General features: G+C 36.5%; 1 protein-coding gene and 1 long non-coding RNA gene across 2 annotated transcripts in view; one reads left to right on the top strand and one right to left on the bottom strand.

Moving 5' to 3' along the window:
* Positions 1–18,297, bottom strand: part of LOC110677033 (homeobox protein invected) — a 388,087-nt gene that overhangs the window by 137,977 nt on the left and 231,813 nt on the right. The gene's annotated exons all lie outside the window — the stretch shown is intronic.
* Positions 3,838–4,266, top strand: LOC110677034. The gene is made up of 3 exons (XR_002500908.1): positions 3,838–3,990; positions 4,045–4,111; positions 4,169–4,266. It is a non-coding gene; the product is annotated as an uncharacterized LOC110677034 (long non-coding RNA).

Genomic DNA, 18,297 nt, shown 5'->3' with positions numbered 1-18,297 from the left:
TAGTAACAACAGTAGAATTCGTTTGAAGGATCAGTAAAAAAATATTAGTATTGTTTTTAAAAAAATTCGAAGAATAACTGAGGAAATTACTGGAGGTAGAGAAATTCCCCCGAACATCCTTTGAAAAATCGCTTGACGAATTTCTGGAAGTAGAGAAAAATCTACAGACAACTTTCTAGAGAGATCTCTGTATGAGTCCCTGGAAATATTTATTTATTTTTTCTCTGGATCCTGTAGATTTATGCAACAGGATACACTGTAATCAGAATAAAGATAAAAGAGACTTTAGAAACCATTTTGATTCAAATAGAAACCTTAGAGATTTTCCATTAAAAATAGATACTTTTTAGAAACTTTTATTGAAATAGAGAGCAAGTCTTTAAAAAAATATCTGCTACCAGACCTACATCAATTGTTTCAACTTAAAACTGTTGAATAAATGTGTATGTTCAACAACTTTAATATTAAAACATGAATAGAATAAGCATAATTTTAAATTAAGCTACCAATAAGAAAGGAATCATCAAATTAATTTTGTAGTTGATGAATAAGCTACAAAAACATTGAATTTAACCTATAAACATATAAAATGTGTAAAAATACATAAATAAAGCATTTTTAATGTTATAAAACATTTTGCCTTCTGATAATGAAAACCTTACAAAGAACATTTAAAACATCTAGTCTATTCTCAAGTATCAAAAGGCCCCCCACAATACAATGGCCCCCGGGCCCCCACATTTGTAAATCCTGCCCTGTGTTCATATTTTCAAAAATGTTGGGAAATCAACCAGTCAACCAATATTTAGATTTTTCATGTTAAAATGAACTTCTGGTCAAAATTTCAATCAATTTGGAGAAAAATTACGTGTGCTTCAAATCAATTATGTATTGTTGGGATAATTTCAAGCAATAAAAAATCATAACTACCGCACGGAACACCAAAAATTATTGGAAATAATCAACTACCTCTACACAGTAGTTGATTCAATTCTACGAACTTTTGTCGAACATGATTTTGCGATTGGAGCAAGTTTTAACATAGTTTGGTTGAGGTTTGTGCTTCGAGATTCTTGAAAATCACTATTTTTAGGAAGTGTACTCGTATGAAACTTTCGGATTTTTAATTTCCAGAACATGATGACTACACACATCTTTAACTCAATCCCGTTGAAAGTTACAAGTTATCTTACGAAAATAAATTGTAAAAAATAGTAAATTAGGAAGCACATAAGTAAATCCGCTGTGGGGGAGCAAAGAGCTTTTCTCAGTAGATAATGATGATTGTTTTCAAATCGTTCTGAATCGTCAATGAAATGCGATCAAAACAATCATCAATCGGAAAGAAAAAGCGATGCTAACGTGTTCAATTCATTCATTCGTCGGTACATGTGTCATGCGTGATTTAACTATCATCAGGTTGCGATACCACTATGGGCGGTTTCCATACAGACTGGCGGCCAAAAATATTTTTTCCATCTCATGTCGTATTTATGAGTTTTATGATACAAATTTGATGTTTTATTTTCAAAAACAAGTTTTCGAGACTAACTTTTTAATAGGGCCTATAGCGAAATATTAAACTTTGTTACTTATAATGCATATAAGCCATTTATGCGATTAACGTTGTGCAAACCATTAGAAATATTAAAACTTACATAGAAATGATGATATGAATGATTTAGCGAAATTCAGTTATTTTCTAAATTAGTTTTTAGCTGTTTTCAATAGAAAATGGTTAAAAATATTGGAAAAATTCAAAAAGCCTTAAATTAAAAAAGTGCAAATTTGTGCAGCTAAATTCTTCACGATCCTTTAGTTTACATCTCAAAGTACCCTTGGAACTGCATTTATGCCTGGGACAACTTGGGACAAAAAAGTACTCGATGTGTTAACCATAAGCTTATTCGATTTTTTTAACCGCTTTATAAAAAAACATAATGAAAGCCACTATTTCAAAGCTTTTTTTTATTTTTTTATTGTTTCTAGGAAGCCTGTTTTGTAAGCTTTCAAATGGTGTAAAAACATTTTACGTAAGTATTATAGAAAAAAAGTTATATTCATTTGAGTAAACCATAGTTTTTGTTAATAAAAACAAGTTTTTCTCCATAGGCTCAACTTTGGCAGCTCATATCTGAGTGTGCAATGCAAATCATGCCCTAATATTTTGGGGATTTCGTAGCAGACATGTTTACAATGAAATGGCGAACAAGAATTGAAATTTGGGGCACATCACTTTTTTGATTATTGGCCACCTGATAAGCCATAGTGCGATGCAGTGCTCGATCTTTGGGCATTTTTTGTAATTTATTGCCTTAGGTAACATGTAAGCTGTTAATGGTTAATGAATTCATAGCTCATAAATGTTCTATTCCTGTTGACTATGGTCTGAAAAATAATGTCAATGTGTGTTTTTTGTACTATATATATTCAAAAAACTGTGATTTCAGGGTACTGCGGAGAACAAATCTCGATCAAACAATGTTAAAACTCAATTTGATCTTATTAGCGTGTTCGACAAACTTTAACAGAATAGAATTAGCTTTCAAGTAGTGGTAATAGCAAGTGATTCTGATTTTCCAAATGCTAGTTATGATTTTTCAAACCTTGATGTAACTGCTATGGGGAATCCGCTGTCTCCGATAATTGCTGACCTAGTTATGGAGGACATACTAGACCGAGCGATTACTGCAGTTCCATTTGAAATCCGGATCGTCAAAAAGTATGTAGACGATTTATTTCTGGTTCTGCCACGGGACAAAGTAGAGATGGTAAAGGATATTTTCAACCACCAAGAGCCAAGCATCCAGTTCACAGTAGAGGAGGAACAAAACAACCGCCTACCTTTTCTAGACATGGAAATAGTCAAGAAACCTGACCAGACTATCGCAACAGAGTGGTACACAAAACCCATCTCATCTGGCAGAATCCTGAACTATAGATCCCTACATCCGTTGCACCAGAAAATGAATATCGCACTTAACTTTGCGAAAAGAGTTTACACCTTCTCCACTAATCGTACTCAAAACGAAATAAAATCGACGATAAAACGGCAACTCCTGATCAATGATTATCCCAAATCATTGATCAGTCGAGTAATAAACAGAGCCAAACAGAAACCACCATCGGGTACAGCTATGGATGCGAACGAAAACACAGAGGACGAGAGTGAAAAACTGTTTCGTTCGCTCACCAATATTGATGGCCTCTCAAACCAAATAACAAAAACACTAAAACAGGAATACCCAAACATCCAAGTCGCCACCAAAACTACTAAAACGGTTGGCGCACTGCTACCTTTGGTTAAAGACAGGACAGCAGCAGAACAACAATCGAACGTTGTTTACAAAATCCAGTGCAACAATTGTGCAGCCTGCTATATCGGTATGACCACTACCAAATTAAAACAGAGAATCTCTGGACACCGATCTAACATGAGACGACTACTATCACTACGAGAAGCAGGCTACACAAATGCAGACAGGGCTATTATAGAACTACGGGAAAAAACAGCACTGGTTAATCATGCAGCAGCAATGGATCACACATTTAAATTGGATGAAACGAAAATCATCGACAGAGCGAACCGACCATCCAGTTTACCAATACTGGAAAGTTGCCACATCAAAAATACGAAACACACTGTAAACAAACGAACAGACACAGACAATTTAAATGTTACATACGCTGCTCTTCTACACACAGTCAAAAACATACAAAACAGAGAACGCAGAGAGAAAAATAGAGCAAATTGTATATCAACACTGTAGCCCAAAAAAAAAAAAAAAAAAAAAAAAAAAAAAAAAAAAAAAAAAAAAAAAAAAAAAACACACACAAACTCACACCAAGATAGCAGTAAACGTAACACTAATAGGACAAACTGAACAGTAACCGTCATTTTGAAAAATTGCGCCAGTGCGTAGAACGGTACACCGAATTCCGATTCTTTAAAGATAAAATTGTTTCCGGGTAGTAATAGAACCGTGAACAGTGAGTAAGGCTATATTTAAGGATAAAACAATTATTAATAGTTGTTTCTTATAGCCCAATAACATCAATGACGATTAATTGTTCAAACAAACATATAGACGAAAAACAACATAAAACTTCGGTATAGTTTATAAATATTTGTAACACTGCAACTACTTAAACAAATAAACCATTTCAGAGTCCTTGATAAAGGTCCAATAAGGACCGAAACGTTGGAGAAAGAAACCATACAGTTGTTTTAAATTGTTAAAAAAGACTGAAAAGCCAGAAAATTTTTCCAAAAAAAAAAAAACTTGATGTAAGCTCAAAAACACAGTCGAGTCTAGTACACGACACTGAAGACGGCCTTACCGTTGAGGTCGAAATACGCGTATCCATATTAGTAGAAGGCAGAGAATTTGTTTATAATAGAGAAGCGCGAATACTGAAACCAAAGGTTCCAATTGAACTGTCAAACGTGGTCCCAATCGAGCAAATTCAATGAGACTCAGAAAGATGGTACACAAAAGAGACGATGGATATGTGTTAGTGAAAGGCGATGGGATAGCGACGTCATTGATCAGCTTGGTTTCTTATGGCGACTCACGAGATGACACGCACACTAAAATTTTGTTCGAATTACCTCAATTGCATATGTTGTTTTAAACAAATTTAATATTCTCTCCGCGTTTCTCTAGTATTAAATTCTCTGGTAGAGGGGTGATGAGAGATGAACATGTTCTACCAAAGATGCATGTATCCCAGAATTGCTCCGATGGTTAGAGGTTTCATCGAGAAGTGATTGAAAAAAGAGTCAATGTGGAGCGTCCTTTAGGCAGCCTCACTGTTGAGCGTGGCAAGGTTTATTTTGTGGTAGATCTATGTACATTTTTAGTGGATTTAATTGAAATATAGTTGGAAGGGCCCAGATTGGTTGACAGATGGTCAGATTTGCTTCAGCCGTTGGTTACCCTTGAAATTTTAAATGCCTGCCTCGTTTTTCCGTCGATGTTCAAATTGTGTGCTGCTTAATATTCACACATTTTTGCTGTAAAATACAACAGGAACTGGAACAAAGTGAATATTTTTTTGTAGCCATCGATCGCCATTGCCAAAGTCACTAGTCTTCGTACATAATTCAAACTTGAGATATATGTGTTCGAAATTTTTGATGCTCACCAGCGCGTCCTAGTGGCAGTTTGTTGAGTTGAGTAGCTATGCAGCGTATAGCCCAATGCATTAGTTCCCAATTATCGAAATAAATCAAGTTCATATGTGCTTTCTCCATAATCTGGCAAAACGGAAACATGTTGAAGCAAACACATACCGCAGCATTCTAAAACCGAAAACAGACAAATTCAACGGTTCCCAACTGGAAAGCAACGAATATTTTTACCGGCAATAACAACAACTAAGTTATTAGCATTTAGATACACACGATTTTGAAATATTCAGCTCACTAGTTCTCCTTAGTTTCCAAAAATCGAACTAATCCGACATCAGGGCTGCCAATCAAACAACTTTTCCGAAAACACCAATCTTCTCACCGATCTGCATTGGCAGCTATAAAAGTTTTAAATTTTCAATGCGCACTAGCACCTTTCAGTGGCAGAATATCATAATAACAGATAGTCCGTTACCTAACAATCATTTTGCTGGAAACCTTGGCTTAATAGCTGTTTCGCATTGTGAGGTATGGGTTGGAAATATTTGATGCTCACTAGCACCCCTAGTTAAAGAATGCTGCAGCACATAGTCCCAAACCTGACGAACAACTTTGCCGAAAACGCTGACTTTATAGCTCACGATGTAAGATATGTGACTTTTAAATATTTGTAGCTCACTAGCGCCTCCTAGATGTAGAATGTTCAACTAAGCAAATATCGTTTTAGATAATCACTCACTCTTAAAAATAATGAGATTTACAGAAGACGTAAAACTTATTTTGATTTATTATTTTGCGACCTAAACTCAAAAATGACTAAATTTTACGTTTCCATTGATGTATTAGGCAATCTAAATATCTCATTACCTATTTTTTGCAGCACAATAAGAAATTAATGGCATGAATGTAAATTCAGATATTTCATACCATAAAAGTATATCGTAACACTTTAATTTAAGTGTATTGGAACGTGAATTTACGTGATTTTCAACTTTGTTGATGGCGTCATTCCAACCGTCAAGTTTGTTTTGAATCATGGCCGCGATAAGACGTACTCGTGCGTTTTATTTTCTAAAAGATGTCGTTTATCGAAAAGTAATCAATATTCGAGTGCTTCTTATGTAAAAAACAAACAGTGCAGTTTGTTTTACCGGTGCGCGAGTGGTTAGAGAATGCTCAGGGGATTAAGTTTGCCGGAAGGATACGAAATGGGAATGGAAAGTTTGTTTCCTCTGGATTGCTCGTCGTGTGACACAGAAAGCAGCTTCGCAGGATGTTTGAGTGAGTTAGGTAAAATAATTGATTTGAGTTGTGAAAATGTTTGATGCAAGGCAAAAATTGCTAACAGAGTCATGGTGCAGTTGTTATTTCCGAAGCCATTTCATGTGAGATGATTCTAGATTTGGAAGTGTTGATAACTGTTCTGTGGTCGGAAATATTAGTGCAATACTGCAAATTTAATTCATTAGTGTGCAGCGAATACATGGATTTATTACAGGAGGGTGACATTTAGTTATTGGTGAGTTTTTATTTTCTTTATTTATGCTTCATTCTTAACCCAACCCATCGTGCATTATACATTACACATTATGTGACAGAGGTTCAGAGAGACTACACGTCATGATGTAAAAGTAAGTCCTTGATCTTACTTCTATGTCATGATGTGTATTTTTTTTTTTTTTGGTTTTTGCACGTCATGTAATTTTAAGAACGGACGTAGAAAGGCGTCATTTGGTTCGCTTCTTTTATGTGCATCTTGATGAACTTAATTTTACATGATATTTTCTAAGAGTGCTTAGGTTAAAGTTATAATACAGTGCTGACCCGATTTTGTCAGCCCCCGATTTTGTCTGCCCCCGATTTTGTCTACCCCCGATTTTGTCAGCTTTTTGACCCGATTTTGTCAGCCTATTTAGAATAAAATATTTTTCGTCATGTTTTACCGTGTTTACATTGAAACTGATACCAAAGATGATATTAGGCGTCAGCAAACTTCCATTAATTACGTCACGTAATATTAGGCTTTTTAATTACCCCTTCAACCCGAGCGGTTCCACAGAAAATGAGGACTTTTTTCCCAAATTTCATTTTTATATTTTTTGATTTGGATGAAATTTTGCTCATGCTTTCTTCATGCCCAAAAATGCCTTTTTGCATCATCGGCTCGCCATTTGGACTCTAGCCTTACTTTTGAGAAGGGCCTAAGAAAAAAATCCTTAATAATTTTCAAAAAATTATAACTTAGAAACGGTTTGTCCGATCAGTTTGATGCCTTCCGCAAAGTTTTAGGTTATTGTTGGGACTATCTGGAAAAAAATATTACGATTGTTAAGAAAATTTTCCGGTTTGCGGTAGCCGCAGAGTTCTACCGCAGCTGTCAAAGTTCTACCGCAGGCTTCGAAATCATTCCATCATTGAAGCAAACAGTTCAATCATAGTATGCTTGAAAGAGAAAACGCTATGAAAAATAGCAACAAACAACGATCATCAAGACGGTATCCAAGGTATCATTGAAGCCTACTGATGATTCACCAGTGCAAATCAGTGATGTGACAGCTGCGGTGGCTTTTCGTTGCACCGTAAAACGGAAAGTTTTCCCTAAAATTGCAATATACACTGTAAAAAGAATGTTGTAATTTTTTATACATCAAAGATAAACTTAGCTTAGCTTAGACTGACTACACATATCAATGGTTGCTATTCCGTGATTGACCGAAGTCAGTGAAAATGCACAAAGAATCAACTAGAAGTTCAGCTGGGATAGGCCATAATCTTCTTCAGTGTGCATAATTCAGTGCCTCTATTTATACAAGGTCAATAACGGCGCCGGCCACGTCCTTGCAGTCAGGTGGGATTGAGGGAAGGAATGTTAGTGTGTAACCTTTGCTATTTGGAGACCGTGTTTGCCTCTGCATCTCCACAAAGGTTACTGGGAGGGATGTTTGTTAATGGGGAGGATCGTTGGGTCAAAGGATTCACTTTGATAAGCGATTAGACCATGATAAACAATGATTTGTGAGATATATACATGCTTATACGTAAATATAATTGTTCATATAATTTCTATGTAGAGGAAAATTATGCCGACACTTGAGGTGACGAACCATTCAAAGTTTGTTGAACAAATACCTAAATGTAACATTCCTACAGCTGTCAGTACGAAAGCATGTGTTATTATATTTTACTCATTTGAAAAGAAACAAAAGACTCAATTGGTTGGGACATCATAGAACACTCTTATTCTTATGCCGACACTTACAGTGGCGAACCATCCAAAGTTTGTTGAATAAAGTGGACCTTTCGCAAGTCTACACTTGTAGTGTCGAACCATTCAAAGTTTTTTTAATTACAAAAATAAAGGTATATAAGGGGTGTTCTGAAAAAAAAAAAATGTTAAACATAAATAAATCATGAATCAGAGTTTGTGTCGACACTCACAGTGACGAACCATCCATAGTTTGTTGAAACATCATATTTACATCCCACCATTGTAACGATTAAATGTGCAGTCATACATATTTTATAGATTAGAAATAGTAGCATGAAACGAGCTCACCAATTGATCCGTTATCCTTGACTGAGCGGCCACAATCCATTTTCAGCTTCACTCGTTTGCTCGGCTAGCACCCAGAAAAAAAAAAAAAAAAAAAAAAAAAAAAAAAAAAAAAAAAAAAAAAAAGGCGCGCGACTCGAAAAAAAAAACACGGACGACAGCTCGGGCTTTCTTGACGCACTGCCCAGGAGCAAGCGTCAAGGTCGTCGAAAGATCAAAAAGAACGAACCGATCGCGGCACTTTTTAACTTACTCCAACCGAACTCCCCGATCACGCCACTTTTTCACTTACGAGACCGACGCGCGACATGTTTGATCCTGCCCTCGTCGCTCGCTCCGGCAAAAGCAAGCGTCAAGGTCGAAAGATCAAACAGAACTCGTAATTCCAGTAGATGAAGCAGTACACGATAAACTACTACTGAGGATGAAACAATGTGCTATAAATTGTTTCTTTTCTTTTTATTGAAGAGCAATAGCGATAATTGAAATACGAACGCGAACGAAAAAGCCGGTTTCAGTCTGGGTATCCTACCCGTTGCGCGGTCAACTCAATACTCTCAAAGATAAAGCTTAAAAATCAATTTTCTCAAAAATCGTATTTTTGATTTTTATTTATTTTTTTTATATGTTAAAGTAGACAAAAAATGAAGTCTTTTGCACTGTGGGTCAAGATGGAGAAATCATGGACAAAAAAGTTACGATTTTTTAAAAAAAGGTTGATTTTTCAATATGGTCTAGTAGACCTTGATATTCCTGATTTCACGACCTCCAATAAGAAATCAACTTAAGTGTTTGATAAATGTATTCAAATTCACCGTTTTGGAGTTATAAATCTACAACACATTCTTCTTCTTCTTCTTTCTGGCGTTACGTCCCAACTGGGACAAAGCCTGCTTCTCAGATTAGTGTTCTTATGAGCACTTCCACAGTTATTAACTGAGAGCTTTCTTTGCCGATTGACCATTTTTGCATGTGTATATCGTGTGGCAGGTACGAAGATACTTGTATGCCCTGGGAATCGAGAAAATTTCCTTTACGAAAAGATCCTCGACCAGTGGGATTCGAACCCACGACCCTCAGCATGGTCATGCTGAAAAGCTGCGCGTTTACCGCTACGGCTATCTGGGCTATCTACAACACATACACATTGTTTTATTTGATTGGCTTTTTGAAAACGTATTTTAAGAAAACCAGCAAGATTTTAAAGATAAATCTATGCTTATTTGCAAACTTATTCAGACAGCCGGAAGTCAGCAGAGTAAACAAACTTAGTTTATCGACCTTTAAAAGACAAAGTGACTCAACCACGAATCAAAACAAAACACGACTTGAGTACTGGTGCAAAAACGTCGCAAGTAATTGAACAAAACAGTGTATCATTATGTCATTAATTTTTTGTGGGAAAATAATACAAAATCAGAGTTTTTTAGATGCGTGCTACTTACATGTGCAGTTTTGAAGATACAGCTTAAAATAAATGGCATTTATTTTAAAATAAATTTAGAAATCGGGTTATCTTTATCTCATTTTTTCTCCAAACCATGTGAAAGTTACTTACGTCGATTTGAAAAAGTTGTCGACAAATATTATATTGGAAGTTAGTAATACATTCACACAATTTTAATCAATTCAAAGATGGTAGCGTTTAAACGACTTTTTTTTTGAGCTAGATATGCTTCATGGTAAGATTATTGGTATGTTAATTACAAGTCAATTGTTTGACATGTAAGAAACACAAAATAACCTCCTCCAAACATAACTCTCTACGTGAATAATGACGGTCCTTCATATATCTAAGTTCTTTCCCTCAAATTTTTGTCTGCGTTATTTTTCGAAATACGATAGATTATATTTCCCTCCTTAACACTTCAGTCGTCGCGCTGTTGTATTTTGTACAACAGTGGTGAAAAAACCTCGCTTATCGTACACAGTATCAGCGTGGTGGTTCTGGTGGTGGCAAACCGCGCGACGATTGAAGTGTTAATTTGTATAGATTTCAACCCCTCCCCCTTAAAAGTCTCTATTGTATGTAACGCGGTCTATAAACCAATGTCAACTTTTGACATAGTTGATAAAAAAGGAACAAAAATAAAATGTCCCGATTTTGTCAGGTTCCCGATTTTGTCAGCCAAAAATTCATCCAGGGGCTGACAAAATCGGGTCCTTACTGTATGTGATATTATTTTTCCAGCTTTTCCGTTTATTTTTTTTTTTTGTAATATTGATAATTTCACTGATGTTGAACTTTTACCTATCTTACTCCTTATTCAATTCTGATTGAAAATACACGTTAAGGGGTAAATACTTGTTTTAAAGCAGTTTATTCTTTACTTCCTCGTATCCATCAAATTCAGTTTCCTTCCGAGTAACCTTATTAAAAAAATAATTTACAACTGTAAAAAAGCAGTTCCACAATTGATTCAAAAACCCCATCATTCGCGACATTCAATTTCCATCAACTGGGCACGATAAACCGTTTTGGGTCGCCGCCGATTGCGTTGAGACGATGACCGCTAAAAGTGACGGATTGTCTTTTCCAAATCTACACACTCCCCATCAAAGTCTGCTCCATTAGTGAAGCGCAAAAATAAAACCGGAAACCGCACTTGACATAAACCTCCTTCTTCCCCTCTTGCGTCCGGCATATCATTCGGGCAGCCGTCGAGCCGTAGAGACTAATGAATCCATCAAAAAGTCTCTTCATTTGGTTAATCGTGACCGAACCCGAGAGCAACAATAATACAACACGAGAAAAAAGAATGCCACTGTAGCTGGAACTGGGGAGCGAACTGATATTCTCCAGCATCCATCCCATCGTCGCAACCACCTTCGTAGTCTTCGTCTTAGTCGTCGTCGGGTTCCCCAGAGTTGACGGAGAGACCACCCAAGTCGTGAGTTTGTCGCGTTCTTTGCGTTCACTTTGCATGCGGAGCGGCGAACCGCAACAGTCAACAGTCGTCAGTCGCGCGCGGATTTCGTTGGCTCAGAGGAAAAAGAAAAAAAAAACACAAACGAACCACCAGCGAATATAATAAACTGAATGGCAATTAAATCATTAGTAAACGTTAGGAGATCCATTCCGGCTCGAATTGTTTAGAGTGGAGTTCTCATTTTACAACATAATTACCGCGGAGCCCAAGTCATAAGCGGGTCCTAATAAGAATTTCATTTTTTTGCGGGTTGGCGCGGAGTCGTTATTCCTGGTATCGGTTGGCTCCATGGACCTGTGTGTACGACGATGACGAAGACGTGCCCCGCGCGATGACGGTGAGATGACTCATAATCCGCTAATTGAAATGTGAGACTTGTGTTGGCAATAACAATAATGTTAGAAGGAGGCTCCACAGCTTATGGGGAGTGGGATTGGCCGCAGTGGCAGGTGGATATTTAATATGGAAAATGTCTTTATCGGGCTTGGTTGGATCTGTCTACTATTGAAACGTAAACTTAGCAGAAAAATAATATGACAGTATATTTTGTCATAGCAGTTTGTGTCAGCTTTTTCCTTTTTTAAATGCAAAGCAAATTCCAAAACTTCACTAAGTGCTTCAAAAGTTATTTCAAATAACAAAACTATAAAAATCCTCTTTGAAATCTATTTCTGTGGATTTCAATAGGATTCTCGTAAGAAATTTCCAGGGACATATGCCGAAGTATCATAAAAGTCTACGCTTATTTTACAGAAATTACTTTTAGTACTTCTTCAAAAATGTTTGTTTGCATTATCAAAAGATCCACAAAAATTTAAATTTAATGCTTTTAAATAAAAGCATCATTTTTTGAATTCAAGGATTTCAGTATTCTGTCAGAAATTCTCCCCAGACCAAACATCCATCAAAAGTGGCCCCAGTCCCCTGGATTTCTACACAACATTCAACCGAAAGTTCTCCGGAAACTGAAATGGCAGCTCCACAGAAAGATTCCCAGCGATGAGAACCACAAGAAAAAGTTGAAATCGGAACTGCCACAACGTCTAAAATGCTTTGCTTAGTACAATTTATTTCCTTCTTTGAACAAAGAATTTTGATTTTTTAACTTCTTTTGCCTCCTTAACTTTATGAGTTTCAAGCTTTTATGGCTCCGATGTTTTTTCTTTTGACCAGTTGTCATTATTAATCATTAGATGAATGTTTTTTTTTGTAAATAGTTATGTTGATTGTCATTGAGTTGAGAAAAACAACAGCGACACTTTCAAGGTGGGATGTTTCAAAATTTCAGCTCAAAATAGCAGTCAAGATTCCAAAGGCACTTAGCTAAAGAAATTATAACCATACGAATTCGGTCTTCTAAATCTGCCTTCAAAGTTTTGGTACAATTTTGACTTCCATTTCTCGATATTTTGAACCATTTTTTTACTAATTCGCAGTTTCTGGGAATCGCGATGTTATATATTGGTATTTTGGAGATATCCGTTGCACGTCTAGCATACGGCAGTTGGTTGGTTCATTTTGAAAAGTTTTTGGCGTTCCAGTCGCATTTTTGGGATCAAAAACCACTGTGTGGTTTCTTCTCCAACGTTTTGGAGATGAACTGGAAATTAATAATAATAATGATAAAAATCCAACGTTTCGATCTTTATTGGTTTTTCTTCAGGGATTCGATAACTCTACAATAATTAGAACTATGATGATTTCAAACCCCTGAAAAATATCCAATACGGATCGAAACGTTGGAGAAGAATCCACACTGCAGTAGCAAAGATAGGGGGTGCGGTGGGTGCGGTCCGCACCGGACCCAGAGCTTCCAAAATCGCAGCACGGATGTATCATAGCATTACAAGTTCGACAAAGCTTGTATGAAACTGACAATTAGTAAAAGTTAAGTTAAGTTAAGTTTCAGGTCAGACTTGGATCTGCGATGTTCAGGGCCCTTTAATATACCTTATTTTCAATAATTTAGGGCTAGATTTGGAGTTGGCCGAGAGTTCCAGGGGACCGTGACATTAGGCCCCACAGTTTAGAGACCTTCACGAATGTTTGTATTGTCAATTATTTTCCTTGTTGTTGTTCAATCGATTGCACGCATGAGAGAACTGAGTCTTATAATAGCTAAACGTGACCGTGATGTAGATACTTAAGTAGGCTGAGATACCTTATTGATGTTTAGTATAATTACGACTTTGGACTTATAAATGTTTATTTTTGTATAATATTTCATGAATTCTGATTTCCAAACAAGTCTATCCAAGTTTGTAGGTCTGCAAAATTCTGGAACATTTGTGAAATTTAAACTTATAAACCTTTTCGATGTAAACGATCTGAACCATTCTCATTGTCGTTCATTTTAAATATGATACAGAGACTTTCTATTTGAGATATTTTTAAAGGCATGCATTTTATAGAATGAGTTAGCCAAAGACTTTGATTTTTTATTTACTATTTAGACAATTTAGCAAATATAAATTTTCTCCGAGACCACCTGGGAGGCTCAAGGGGGAAAAATATTCAGAGTACACACTTAAGTACACACGTACCTGCCACACGATATACGCATGCAAAAATGGTCATTGGCACAGTAAGCTCTCGGTTAATAACTGTGGAAGTGCTCGTTAGAACACTAAGCTGAGAAGTAGGACTAGTGAGGACGTAATGCCAGAAAGAAGAAGAAGCAGAAGAAGACTTGAATACAAACGAATAAAATACAAAAAAGTTAATTTTTCAAATTTTAATTTATGTTTTTTTATTTTGAATAGTAACTGAAATCGAAATTCTTTAGAAGTTATTATTGTTACTTTACTAAAAAGACTTTGAGTTCAGAACGAGGCTGATGCCAAGCAACCAACTTTGTTTTCTCTTTTGATTGCCGGCATTTAAAAGATTAATTTGAAAACGCTTAAACAACAAATATTTATGGTCTATCGCCAGCTTTCTAGGCGAATCCTGACAATATACCTTCCCCAACCTCCAACTCCGTAGCACTTATGAGGGTGTCGCTGAGTCGGTGGCCTCTCATTAAGTAAGTGCTACATCAACATTTCCTTCCCCTATCCCAAGTTACGGTAAAGATGGGCGTGGCCAGGAATAGCGATATTCATGCTTTTAGTATTCTTGTTTATGATTTGAACAAGGTATACTCCCCTGCCTTGTTCTTGAAAGTAGTCAGGATGAGATTATTAAAAAGAAACATGAATGTTGCTAGTATCCAATCTACGAAGTATACCGTAACTACGCTAACGCTAACGCTAACGAGGCTGATGCCAAGCAACCAATAGTTCGGATTGTACTTAAACAGTGAACTCCACAGTTCACTTTTGGTATAAATCTGGTTTCAGTGAAACTTTTTCGCTGATTAAGAGTATATTACGGATATTAACAGAACTTCATTCTCAGAAGAGAAACTAATGAACCCATCGTGAACTGGTAAGTTCGGAACAAGTTTTATTTGAACTTATTTCCTACTTGAAGGTAAATAAGCAACTTAAACGAACTCTATGTAAACTGTAAAGTTCGATTAACTACTTAAAAAGTGAGCTGATTAAGCCAAAACATACCCTTTTATCCGTACTTTTGGTTGCTTTGGATTCGTCTTTGAATTTTGGTACTAATTTTGAAAGCATTTCACTATAATATCTGGCGTTCCTATATAGACGTCAATTCATTAAGGGATATTTAAAAAAAATCCGCAGAAATTCCGAAAATTTCTACCCGGATTTCTTCGAAGATTCTTCAAAAATTCATACAGCAATTATTCTAAGAATGTATCAACCCAGACAACCAAGAGTCGCATAACAATTTACGAACAAAGTCGGTTATTTACACAAATTACATCACACCCGGACTACATGGTGAATGATATCATTTGATTGATGAGTTTCCTCGCATGATATTTTGATGAATTCATTTGTACATTTCGTTTCGTCCCGTATACTTGTACAAGGTTGGTCGGATCAATCCGTATCAGCTGTCAAATCAATTTTGTTATGATAAATTAGGTCGCATAAGAGTACAGACTAGTTCACAAGTAAATTCATACACTCGCATTGCATGTTATTTTTTATTATTAAAAATATGCAAGTATATCGCCTCCACTTTTGTACGTATAAGCCCTTTTCGCAACATCTTATACGTGAAACTTTGCGCATATAAGCATCGCATAACGCAGAAGGTGATTTCGTTATACGTACATTCTGGTTGTCTGGGAAGGTTTCAACCACAAATTCCTCTGAGGAGACTTCTGAAAACCACTGAAGTGATTTCTTGCCGTACCGTTTTCCCAAGTATTCCTTTGCCAATAACTTCATGGATTCTTTCACGAATTCTTTTACTTCCTTGAAATATGCTTCTTGAGATTTATTTGAGGATTTTTTTCTGGTATTTATCTGCCTCAGATTTTTTCTGGTATTTATCTGCCTCAGATAACTGGAAATCCTTTTAGATACGTCCTTCATTTTTCCAAGGAGCCTTTCTTGGATTCGTCCATTACTACAAGGAGTTCTTCATGTAATAAAAGCAGTGATTTTCAGTGCGCATCGTACCTTCGTGCTGTGCGTACACGAATTCTCTCTGCTCTTGGAAGTTTTCTTAAAAACTACCTAAAGCAATAAAACAGTACTTTTCAGTGCTACAAAAACAGTACTTTTCAGTGCTAAAATTAAAAACGGTACTTTTCAGTGCTACTAAAACAGTACTTTTCAGTACTATTTTTTCTACTATTGATCCCTTTACGATCCTTGTTTGGACCCGTGCCTTCGATTTTTCGTTGGACCCGTTGGCGAAAGCTAGCGGTGGTAATCCTTCTTGGACACCGTCTTGGGAAAAAACCTTTCGAAGGTCACGTCTTCTTTCGTTTATTAATTAAACATGGTATCAACAACTAACAAAAGGAAGGGTGAATCTCTGAATTCACTACTTCCTTCCAAAAAAGTGGGTTTTAAAACTGTCACTACACGTGGCAAGAATGGAAGAAAGGACGTTTCTCCGGAATGCGAACTTTCTTCCAAGGGTGAAATGAATAATTGTATCGAAATGAGCAATCAGTTCGATGCTCTAGACAAATTTTCCGAACACCAAATCGAAGCAGCCTCTAGCCCAGGCTCTTTGATTCAAGTGAGGAAGCAAAGAGTGCCGCCTATCGTGGTCAGTTGTTCCGAATTTGGGGGATTTAGGCAGGAGATCTTGAACTCCATTAGGGGAATCAAGGTTTCCTTCCAAATCGCAAAGAAAGGAGACTGTCGCGTTTTGCCGGAAACTCTTAAAGATCGTGAGCTTCTTCTCAAACATCTTGAAGAGAAGAAGCACAAATATTTTACTTATGACGACAAAACTGAACGTTTGTTCAAAGTTGTCTTGAAAGGTCTCTCAAGTGACTATAAATCACCTGAAGAGATCAAAAATGGAATAAATGATTTACTTGGATTTTCCCCAGTCCAAGTAATCATTATGAAAAAGAGAACTCAATCTGGCATTGTTCGGAAAGGGCTTTCTCAAGAATTTTATTTAGTTCACTTTAACAAAAAAGAACTAAATAATATTAAAGCTTTAGAAAAAGCAAAACTTTTGTTTGATGTCCGTGTGACATGGGAACATTTCCAGAAACCTGGAGGAAATTACCAGAACCCCACTCAGTGCCGTCGGTGCCAAAAGTGGGGTCATGGTACAAAAAATTGTCGCATGGATGCTAAATGCATGATTTGCGGAGGTTCTTCTCACGCCAAAGACGTCTGTCCAGTGAAGGAAGATACCACCAAATTCATATGTTGTAATTGTGGGGCTAACCATAAGTCCAATTTTTGGAATTGTCCTACACGCAAAAAGGTCATTGAGGCTCGTGCCAGGCAGATGAAAGATAATATCCGTTACGATAACGGTCGTTTCCGGAATTTGCCTGGTAGAGTATCGAACAATGCTCATTTTTCAGTTAACGATCGCTTGATCATGAATCATACCCATCAGGAAAATCATAATCATGCTCATTCACAAACTAATTTTATTCCGTCGGGTAGCCGTTCGAATCTTTCTATTTCGAATGTATCTACCCACGGTAAATCCTTTGCCGATATCGTAGCAGGAAATTCGAACTTCTCCCCTGTTCGATCCATGGGTACCCATTCTACTTGTTTCAAATCAAATGGAAAAAACCCTAACGCCACAGGTAACTCCGCTTCTTCGTCTACCGGGAATTCCAATGGGAAATCACATGACATGTCTGCCTCTGATTTTAATTTTCTAACTGAACAATTGAATCTAATGATTGATGCAATGTTCAAAGCCACCACTATGACTGAAGCAGTCCAAGTAGGTGTAAAATTTACAAATCAAATTGTTATTGGATTACGTTTTTCTAATGGATCCAAATAATAATTTAAATATTTTAAATTGGAATGCTCGTTCTCTGAATGGTAAAGAGGACGAGCTGTTTAATTTTCTTACGGTTAATAACGTGCATATAGCGGTTATTACCGAAACGTATTTAAAACCTGGATCTAAACTCAAAAGAGATCCTAACTTTTTTGTTTATCGTAATGATCGACTTGATGGTGCATGTGGGGGAGTTGCAATCATCATTCATAGGCGTATAAAACATCAACTGTTTTCATCATTTGAAACTAAAGTTTTTGAAACTTTAGGTGTTTCTGTTGAAACACAGTTTGGTAAATATACTTTCATAGCTG

This window comes from Aedes aegypti, chromosome 2 (assembly GCF_002204515.2).
Source record: "Aedes aegypti strain LVP_AGWG chromosome 2, AaegL5.0 Primary Assembly, whole genome shotgun sequence".
In the NCBI taxonomy this organism is placed as follows: Eukaryota; Metazoa; Arthropoda; class Insecta; order Diptera; family Culicidae; genus Aedes; species Aedes aegypti.
Note: the sequence above shows the minus strand (reverse complement) of the source record. Positions and strands in the feature narration are given on the sequence as shown.